Below are 10,753 nucleotides of genomic sequence, written 5' to 3'. Positions count from 1 at the left end.
ATGAAGCATATACATCTGTACAAGAAAAAACTGAAGGAATTGGGTTTGTTTAGCTTCGAGACAAGTTGATTGAAGGGTGAGATGACAGCACTTTTCAAACAGCTGAAGTGGTCTTAGACAGAAGAGGGTCAGGACCTGTTCTCAATTATCTTAGGTAGAATGGTGTTGTGTCACAGGAAGGCAGATTCCCCTAAAATATAATGAAAAACCTCCTAGTGTAGCAGCAGTTTAGCAGCAGGCCCAAATACCATGCAACAAAATCTAAGTTGGCCCTGTTTCTCTGGTCATAGCTCTCTAATCACTGGCCATAAGCATCTCTCTCCATCACCCACTTTCTACTGGTTTCATTGAGCTGGAGATGCCAGGGATTCAACAGGGACATTCTGTATATAAGATATATTCTCGGCCATTCTCTATGCTTTCTGTCCTCTCTCTGTCTTCTTTTGCCAAGGTCACACCTATGAATAGCTAAGGCTGGAGAGCAGCTGCCCACCCATTATATTAAATGGTTATCTTACCTATGCATCAGCTGGAAATTGGAGCCTTATGATGACAGGTACTTTAGCCTGGTTGCATATCATGGCACAAGATCAGGGTTTTACATTTTGGGGGGGGGGCCTCATGCCCATTTAGAGAAAGCAGAGAATTTGTTTGGGGTTTAGAGTTTCACTTTATTTTTCTAATGAGGTTTTTTTTTAACTTCAGCTTGGCAAACTCTCTATTACAGGCTGCTGCCTTTTGAGTCCTGTTCAAGTCGCAGAAACACCTGGCTGACCTTGGCAGATCTTGAAAAAAACAGCCAAGCAGAGCTGAACTTGGTTAGTTGTTGAATGGGAAACCACCAGGATAGCATAGGCTAAACTGGGATGTTGGAGAAGACATTGTATTGGCCAAAAAACACACACACAAAAAAATAAAAATAAAAAACCACCACCCACCTGTAATGTATTGGGCTTTGTCTTGCTAAAGGAATATCACCTGGGTTAATTGCTGGAAGGTTGCTCAAGCAGGTAAGCTGGCTAATGGCTCCCAGCTCCTCAGACAATCCATCTCCAGAGCCACCATTGGCTGCTTCTAGGGCGGCAATAGGTTGCTTTAAACCTATTGGCTGCCACCTAGAGGCCAGGGTATAAATTGCTGCACTCGCAGCCCTGTTTCTCAGTTCAGTTCCTGCAACCAAATAAACAATGATCTTTGCTGAACTCACTCGCATCGTCTCGTCATTAAAGCAACGAACGCAGTATCTAACACTGGTGACAAAGGTGGGATCCTGCTCCTCCAACCGAGCTGAAGAGTCACTAGGGGAGAGGCCGAACACGCCTGGCGGGAAAAGCAATTCCCCCCCTACGGTCGGCCTAGCACAGCCACGCTAGTGACCGTGCGCCCAGAGGACCAGTCCCTGCGCAACAGAAGAGTAGGATGCGAAGACAATGAGCCCCAGCCACGAAGACCAGCAGAAATGGCCAAGGTCGGAAAGCTGGAAGAGTTTGACATAGCTCACCCAGAAAGATGGTCCTCGTATCTATCCAGGGTCGAGAACTATCTTCGCACGAATCAAGTTGCCGAGGACGGCCTGAAGGTCACTACGCTCCTTTGTGTGTGTGGCCCAGCCACATTCGACATCGCGGAGAACTTGTTCGCGCCAACGCCATTGGAGTCCGTAACATTCGCGGACTTGAAGAAGCTCGGAGACCACTTTCAACCCAAGCTGTCAGTAATTGCTTGGCGCCATGCATTTGAACAGACAGTTCAGCAACCAGGTAAAACAGCATCCAAATTCATCGTGGCCTTGAGGCAGGCCGCATGCCTGTGCCAGTTCTCCGATGTCGAGGAGAGGCTACAAGACTGGCTTGTCTGCGGTCTCCGGAATCAAGAGTTACAGCAAAAACTCTTTGCCAAAGAGACACTGTCGTTCCCAGAAACGCTGAAAGAAATCATGGCGGATGAAGCCGCCGACGGGGCCATACGAGCTATGCGGCCCACCAAAACAGCACTGCACAAGGAAGCCGTCCACCATGAGGACGCCAAACACACAGAGGACCCCGAAGATGACAAAGAAGTTGACAAGCTACAAAGACACAATGACCAACAGCATCACAGCGACAGACAACAAGGGGCGACTTACAAAGCAGATCCCTTCCTTAGGTGCCCAGGGTGTGGCAGCCGCCACCAACGTTTGGACTGTAGGTTCCGGACAGCCACGTGCCGGGCCTGCGGAAAGACTGGCCACATTGCATCAGTCTGCAGAGGTCGCGAGAAGGACTAGCCATCGAATTGCCAGTCGGACATTCTGACCAGGAGAGGTACTGAGGCCCCGGGACAGTATAGCGTGGGGTTTTGCTCCAGCCGCAGAAGCATTTGCCGTACAGAAGCTTGCCGCCCTATTAAGCTGAAATTTAGACTTCAGGTAGAGCTGCAAGGGGTCCCCTGCAAGATGGAGCTGGACATGGGCTCTGCTGTATCTATTATTTCACTTGAGACATTTAATTTTGTCTGTAATCGCAGTAAGAGATGGGCCAAGCTGAGGCCATCTGACATTATACTAACTGATTTCCAGAATGCCAGAGTCACAGTCAAGGGTGAGGCCACACTAGCCGTTAAATTTAAGGGATTTTCTGGGCACCTGGACATTGTCGTAATAGGGGGTCAGTGAACGAGCCTGATCGGGCTCGATTGGTTTGATGCACTAGGCATCCAAGTAACCGGAATCAACTGGACGCAAGTCGCGAGTCTAGCGACAGTATGCGAGGAATTCGCAGATGTGTTTGATTCAGCTCTGGAGACATACACGGGCCCGCCAATAACATTTAAACTAGGTCCTACTGTAGTGCCAGTCAGGATTAAACCTCGTAGGGTGCCATTTGCTCTTAAACACAAAATAGACACTGAGTTAGATAAACTTGTTGAGCAGGGCGTACTTCAGCCAGTAGATGGGGGTGAATGGGAGACCCCAATCATAACGACACTAAAAGCTAATAGGGAGGTCAGAATCTGTGCCGATTATAAATGCACAATTAACTGTGCACTCAAACAGCATGCATACCTGATACCAGTAGTAAGCCACATCCTGGCATCTTTGCAAGGTGGCACAATTTTTGCAAAATTAGATTTGGCTCAGGGCTACCAACAGCTTCCTGTTGATGAGGCTACAGCTGCGGCACAGACAATTGTAACCCACAGGGGGGCATTTAAAGTAAAATGCCTGTAATTCAGGGTCAGTGTAGCCCCCGGCATTTTTCAGGGCATTATGGAACGGACGCTCAAGGGCATTCCGGGGATTTGCCCCTATTTTGATGACGTGCTCATCGCCGGTGAGTCCACTGAGGTGCTAGCAAGGAGGCTCAGAGCCATCCTTCAAAGGCTGTGCAAATCAGGCCTCAAGCTTAAAAAGAATAAGTGCAGTATTGGAGTTCCTTCAACTGAGTTCTTGGGTTTCCGTATAGATGCTAACGGCATCCACCCCGCTGAGTCTAAAGTAAAAGCTATTCAGATGGCACCCAGCCCCAAAATGAAGGGAGAGCTGCAGGCATTCCTAGGCCTCCTAAATTTTTTACCATGCATTCCTTCCTAACAAGGCCGCAGTGGCAGAGCCGTTACACCGGCTCTTGGACAAGAATGCTGCATGGAAGTGGACTAGCGCCCACGAAAAAAGTTTTCAGGAATTGAAGTCTCTTCTGTTGGTCAGTTCCACGATCACTCATTTCAAGGAATCAATGCCAGTATGCCTAGCGTGTGATGCGTCTCCATATGGGGTGGGGGCAGTCCTAAGTCACTTAGAGAGCAATGGAACTCAAGTTCCAATTGCTTTTTATTTGAGGACACTGTCCTCCGCCAAGCTTAATTATGCTCAGATTGACAAGGAGACACTGGCTATAGCAGCTGGAGTAAAAAAATTCCACGACTACTTATACGGCAGGGACTTCATGGTCTTTACAGACCATAAACCACTATTTGGGTTATTCACTACAGACAGACACCCCACATCTTATCCCCCAGGATGCTAAGATGGTCCATTTTTTAATCGGCTTACAGCTTTAAGCTAACTCACAAACCCGGCAAGGATATGGGCCATGCAGATGGCCTGAGCAGGCTTCCACTGCCTCAAATCGAACCAGATCTGGCCCCAGCGCCCCGCATTTTGTCCATTCAAGACTTGCCGGAGTTTCCCCTCCATGTGGGGGACATAGCTGCAGAAATGGCAGCAGATAAGACTCTAAGCAGAGTGCTATCTTGGGTACACACGGGGTGGCTAGATAAAAGCCCAGGTCCTGAGTTTCAGAGCTATTTCACAAGGAGACATGAGCTCTCAGCTCATAAGGGTTGTATTCTTTGGGGGAACAGGGTCATTGTTCCCACCTCATTAAGGGACAGGGTATTGCAATCACTTCATGAAGGTCATCCAGGTATTGTTCGCATGAAAGCTTTGGCAAGAAGCTATTTATGGTGGCCAGGATTAGATAAAGCCATCAAGGCTCAAGTGCATGGGTGTTATACATGCCAGCAATCTAGGCCTGAAATGCCACACGCTCCCGTTCACAGGTGGGAGGAGACACCCCCCCCCTGCTCAAGAATTCATATAGACTTCGCTGGGCCCTTTCAGGGACAGCTCTTTCTTATAGTGGTTGACAGCCACTCTAAATGGCTAGAAGTTATACCAATTGGAAATAAGACTACTGCTAGGACCATCCAGGTGCTTAGGAAACTCTTTGCAACGCACGGGCTGCTGGACGTTGTAGTGTCCGATAACGGGGCCCAATTTACTGTGGCAGATTTTCAGGCCTTCCTGAGGGCAAACCTCATTAGGCATGCGACATTGGCTCCATTTCACCCATCTACTAATGGTCTAGTTGAATGAATGGTGCGCACCACGAAAGAATAATTGAAGCATATAGTGGCTGAGGACTGGCACCACAGACTGGCTGGCTTTTTGCTCTGCCAACATTCCACGCCATGCACGGCAACGGGTAAAAGCCCAGCAGAGCTGCGCTGGGGGAGGCGACTAATCATGAAACTGGACAGGTTGCACGCTGATCGGGTGGCAGCTGAGGCCTCTTGCCCAAAACCCCTGAGGGGGCTGCAAGTGAGTGACGGGGTGTGGGCCAGGAACTATGGGCATGGGAACTTGTGGGTGTCAGGGAAAATCACTAAAACGTCAGGCCCTCTCTCATACAAAGTGGGCCTAGTGGGCGGGCAAGTCGTCCACTGCCATATCGATCAGCTTAGGAAACGTTTTCCAGAACAGCCACAAAGCGAGGACTTCATCCCAGGTCCCAGTCATGGACCGCAAACTGGCAGCCAGGCCAATCAATTCATAGGCTCTGAGGTCCCAAGCAGTCAGAGCAACAGGGAGGTGGCCATAGGGGAGCAAAGCCCAAGAGTGCAACATGGGGCCCCTGATGGAGAAAGCCAACCAGAACACTACAGCTGCTGCGCTAACTCTGCGGAGCGATTGGACTCTGGGGTGGGCCAACCTGAAAGGGCCAGCCAGAGAATTCCAAGTCAGCCAGACTCGCTGGAACTTATGGACCCTGGTCTACCCAGCCCAGCGGGCAAGCTGGTAGGCCAGGGAGGGCCTGGCTCTCCCAGGCGTTCCATGAGGGTTTGCAAGCCGCCTGCATATCTACAAGATTTTGTTCTGAAATAACTGAGCTATAATGTTGTTTGTATTATTCATGTGCTGCTAGCCAGGAAACTGTATTAGCCAGTATGGAAAAATGTGCACATTGCATGCGACTGTTGTAACTCTGTAAAACTTGTATTGCTGTAATCATTCTCCTTTTGTTATTATAATGTATGTACATTCTAGGGGGGAGGGCTGTAATGTATTGGGCTTTGTCTTGCTAAAGGAATATCACCTGGGTTAATTGCTGGAAGGTTGCTCAAGCAGGGAAGCTGGCTAACGGCTCCCAGCTCCTCAGACAACCCATCTCCAGAGCCACCATTGGCTGCTTCTAGGGCGGCAATAGGTTGCTTTAAAACTATTGGCTGCCACCTAGAGGCCAGGGTATAAATTGCTGCACTCACAGCCCTGTTTCTCAGTTCAGTTCCTGCAACCAAATAAACAATGATCTTTGCTGAACTCACTCGCATCGTCTCGTCATTAAAGCAACGAACCCAGTATCTAACACCACCCATCTGCACACTTATTTAGTCATCAGAAGTTAAGCTCAGATTAAAGGGTTTTTATCTTTTTACTGAGTTTCTAATACTTTACCAAACCCAAATTCAAGTACTTATCTTCAGATTTGAACACAGAATTCTTTAATTCACTCATCTGCTATCCAGTGTCATCCCTCTTTGGTGCATTTGTGAGGACTGCAGTTAAGATTGGGAAAATGGGAATCAGTCAAAGGTTTCCAGTGTCTCCATAGAAATAAATGAAGTATGAGGAACTATCAGGAAGAACGAGGACAAATAAAATCATGCGTGGAATGCAGCTTATTCCAAAGGAGTAGGGCAGACAAAAGTGGAGAAGGAGTGACTTTTGCATGATACAAATTCTCACATGTGTACAGATCCAGAAGTATCAACATGAGGTTTCAACCAATAATACTAATGTAAAGAAGGGGAATTACTAAGATTTTTCTTGTAGGATTGTGCTGTAGACCATCACCTTCCTGACCAGAATATAGAAGTTTCTGGGAGGAGAGATGTACTTATAATGAAATGTAATCAACTGTCTGGGCATCTTTTGGAAACACAACTCAGTCGATACTTTCAATCATAAAAATTCCTCAGTGTTCTGCTATGTCATTTTCCAGAAAGTCAAAGAAAAACCAAGGGGAAAAACTTTCCTACCACTGATCCAAATGAACAGGGAATAGCTGATTGAAAAGGTATAAGCAGTGAGAACATTATGAGAAAGTGGCAGTGTCATTTTAGGTTTCCAGGTATTACAAAACAGGAAATTGGAACATATTCATACATGCACACTAGGTTTCAAGAGAGCCAATTTCAGTAAGCTTATACAAATACTAAGTAGGAAGCCATGGATAGAAATCTTTAAATCAACAGAAAGACTGGAAACTTTTCAAAAATAAGTTGCTGAAAGTACAGTCACACACTAGTCCTGGGAGGGGTGGGGGGAGAGAAAAAAGGGCAACTTAGGAAACCATTGTGGATCCACAGGAAACTTTCAGCTGAGCAAAGAGTTAAACGGACATGGAAATGGAAGGTAAGTTTAACCAAAACAAGTAGTTCATATCTGCAAAATTAAAGTCAAAAACACTAAAGAACAAACAGAATTAAAGTTTGTGAGCAAAGTGAAAAGCAATAAAATTAGCTTGTTTTGTGTAGGTAGTACGAGGAAGAAAAAAAGAGGAAGGGACAGACTTGCTCCTTGAGCTTGACCGTACAAAGTGATTAGAGAAGACAGAATTTTTTTCTCCACTTTGCTTCACTATTCTCCCAAAAGGAAACTTTGCTCAAATGGACCTAAGCTAAACGCTTAACACATTTGATGCAGAAGGACGTGGGTTTTTTTGGAAGATTTTTTAATAGGGAAGAAAGCACAATGTAGTTTTTGGTAGAAAAAGTGAAGCTTTTCAGCTTTTCCTTTTTGTCTCTTCTTTTCTTCTGATGAGTCTTAGCTGAAGCTATGGCTGTCTTCTTTTTCTACTGGTAAACAACTCGGAAAAGAAAAGATGGTTTCAATGGGAATTTGATATGTCCATATTTAGCATTTTTATAGTCCATTCTGCTCTCTTGATTCTGGATAGTCAACATCAAATCAGGTGAGTTCTAGTTATCTGCATTTTAGAATATAAAACATAGAATAATAGGGTTGAAAGGGGCCTTGGAGGTCTTCTAGTCCAACCCCCTGCTCAAGCAGGAGACTCTGAACAAATAATGGTCCAATCTCTTCTTGAAAAACTCTTGTTGCTGGAGGTAAGCCATTCTATTAATTAAGTGTCCTCACTGTCAGGAAATTTCTCCTTAGTTTTAGGTTGAATCTCTCCTTAACCTGTCCTCAGGTGCTTTGGAGTGCTTTTGGTCGTCCCCCTCTTCTCTGTGACAATCCCTCAAGTAATGGATCACTGCTATCATATCACCCCTAGTCTTTGTTAGGCTAGACATACACAGTTCCTTCTATAGTTTATCATATAATTTAGCCTCCAGACTCCTTATCATCTTTGTTACTCTTCTGTGAATTATCCCAAGATGCTTTTTCAAAAGGCAACTGGACTTTGTTTTTCCTTGAATACGTTTCACTTCTCATCCAAGATGCTTCTTCACTTCCTGAATGGAAGACATTTCTTGGATGAGAACCAAAATGTCTTCAAGGAAAAACAAAGTCCAGTTGCCTTTTGAAAAAGCACCTTTGGGACAACCATGACTGGGATGACTGAGAATCTCTGAATTCTTTCTAGGGTCTTAACATCTTTTGGTATCATGGTAATCAATCTGAGTGCAGTATTCCAAGTGTGGCCTCATAGTGCATTATAAAGTGGCACTATCACTTCTCATGATCTTGATGCTATCCCTCTGTTGATGCAACTGAGGACTGCATTAGCTTTTTCAGCAGCTGCTGGATTATACTTAAGTGGTGGTCTATTAGATTAGCCCTCTTGCTACTCTTGAGCCAGGTACCAGCTATTCTATACCTGTACATTTGGTTTTTCTTGCCTAAGTGTACAATTTTACTTTTCTCACCATTGAATTGCCTTTTGTTGGCTAGGGCCCAGTGTTCAAGTCTGTAAGTTTCTTCTGAATCTTGAGACTGGTTAGCTGTTTCTTCCTTGGTGTCGTTTGCAAATTTGATGAGTTCTTCAAACTCATCTAGATCATTTACGAAAATGTTGTGGAGTACTGGGCCTAAGACATTAAGATTATTGAGACAAATCTCACCTCTTTGTTAGCATGCTTTAGTAACATAAGTTTGCCCAGTCTCCAAAAAGAGCAGAATTTGGTGACAGACCAGAAAATATTAGAGGAGTATTTTTCCAAGTATTTAATGGCAATGAGAAGCACAATAAATGTGCACACCTGAAAGCTGTAGCAGATTTTCAGAGCAATCATTTTTTGGTTGTGGAATACCAAAAACATTATTGCCATCAACTACAAGATCTTGACAGCATCCAGTGTTTGCCAGAAACAGGGATGAAATTATTTTATTATTGATATAATTTTTTCTCACTAGTTAAGTTAGAAATGCTCTAGTTCAGAACTGAAAGTATACCTTTGATCATAATGTACTGCTGGATTCTTTTCTGACAATGCAATCTACTTCCCAACATCATTCACCTTTCAAACTGAGTTTGACTCTTGGTGACATCATGGACATATCCATGTAGCTTTCTTGGCAACAGTACAAGTGATTTGCTTTTGGTTTCTAGGTTGTCTTTTGATTTCCCAGCCACCCTACAGGTGGTGGTTGTCTCTCATCCAAGTAAAAAACACATTTGAGTGTCTTTAGCTTTTCAAGATCATCCAAGTTCAAAATTAAGGAGATAAGAGAACAAGTAAAGTAAAGCAAGTAAACATTGGTTCAAAACTGATATTTTTTCCTTCCCTTTTGCCTACTTAAGACATTGTTACTTGTTATGGCCGTGTTTCAAGGGATGCGGTGGCTCAGTGGGTTAGGACACTGAGCCTGTCGATCAGAAGGTCGGCAGTTTGGCGGGTCAAATCCCGAGTGCTGTGTAACAGAGTGAGTGCCTGTTACTCGTCCCAGCTTCTGCCAACCTAGCAGTTCAAAAGCACGTAAAAATGCAAGTAGAAAAATAGGGACCACTACGGTGGGAAGGTAACAGCATCCTGTGTGCCTTTGGCGACTAGTCATGCTGGCCACATGACCACGGAGATGTCCTCGGACAAGCACTGGCTCTTCGGGTTTGAAACGGAGATGAGCACCGGCCCCTAGAGTTGGAAACGACTAGCACGCATGTGCGGGGGAACCTTTACCTTTACCTTTTTATGACCATGTTTTAATCTTAACATCACTGCCATTCAGTCCTGGGCCAGCTAAATTTTCTTTTGTCCTACATGATGTTGAATTTGCACTCCACAATGAACATCTGTGAAGATGCTAAGATTGCATCTGAATTAAGGCAATAAAACATTCCACCTTCTACTTACACCTCTCTTAAAATTTGTACCCTTTTTATTCATATTTCTCTGGATAGACTCTAGCAACTCTTTCATTACGATCTTAAGCAGTGACTCACTGGCTGTTGCAAACTGTCAGCAATAAAGTCTACGTTTGGTGATTATTCTTATATCAACACCATTCCTGTTTATTTTTATTCAAAACCAAACTGGTTTGTCTTAATTTAGGCTATGGTTTGATAGGAAGGAGACCTAAAAGAAATCCTGAGGAAACTTAGGATTTGACTTAGCCTGATTCACTCCTGACGTTGGATGAAGCAGGAATTCCTACTAAGAGAAAACTACTGGCCCTCAAGTTCCAGTGTTCAATCAGCAAAATCAGTTGGCTGGGCTGCCCAATAAGGACAACAATTTGAACATGCAGATGCAGAGGTGAACTTGGATTGGCCTAAATGCCATATGTGAATGGGCCCAGTCTTAGGAAGAATAGGGTTGTTTTAGATTCCCTTTGGCATGGCATGAACTCCTGAAATGCATCAGATACCATGAACATACCTCTATAAATAATCATATTTTCTAATGTTCCATCAAACTACACTTTTATTTCTAGACTTGGGTGGGTTAACTGTGGCCTTCCAGTTCTTGTTAAACACAACTTTGGCTTTCCGTACCGATAGTCATTTTGGTTCAGATTGCTAGGAACTGT

Source organism: Vipera berus (assembly GCF_964194415.1).
Source record: "Vipera berus genome assembly, chromosome: 1".
Lineage (NCBI taxonomy): Eukaryota > Metazoa > Chordata > Lepidosauria > Squamata > Viperidae > Vipera > Vipera berus.
The sequence above is the reverse complement of the archived record's forward strand: the minus strand, read 5'-3'. Positions refer to the sequence as shown.